Source organism: Eurypyga helias, unplaced genomic scaffold (assembly GCF_000690775.1).
Source record: "Eurypyga helias isolate BGI_N326 unplaced genomic scaffold, ASM69077v1 scaffold32169, whole genome shotgun sequence".
Classification (NCBI taxonomy): Eukaryota; Metazoa; Chordata; class Aves; order Eurypygiformes; family Eurypygidae; genus Eurypyga; species Eurypyga helias.
The window spans coordinates 7,639-7,924 of record NW_010274445.1 but is presented as its reverse complement, the minus strand read 5'-3'; positions in this window follow the sequence as shown (position 1 = coordinate 7,924).

Genomic DNA, 286 nt, shown 5'->3' with positions numbered 1-286 from the left:
CCCGTTTCCCCTCAAGTTACTTCAAGAAATCAGATCTGTCAGGACGGGCGAAAAAAATGCCACTTCCCAACTAACAGGCGGAATCCAGCCCAGATTTTCAGTCCTTTCTTCTTCTTTTTTTCCTTCCTCCCTTTCACTAATTTATCCCGATGTTAGCACATTCTGTCTTGTAACACCCGGGCGCCTGTAGGTTTGTTTCATGGGATCATTACTTACTGATCAGGATGGCTCCCAGGTCCGGGGCTGAAGACAGAGTGTGAAGTTCGGGAAACATTGTTGTTTTGGT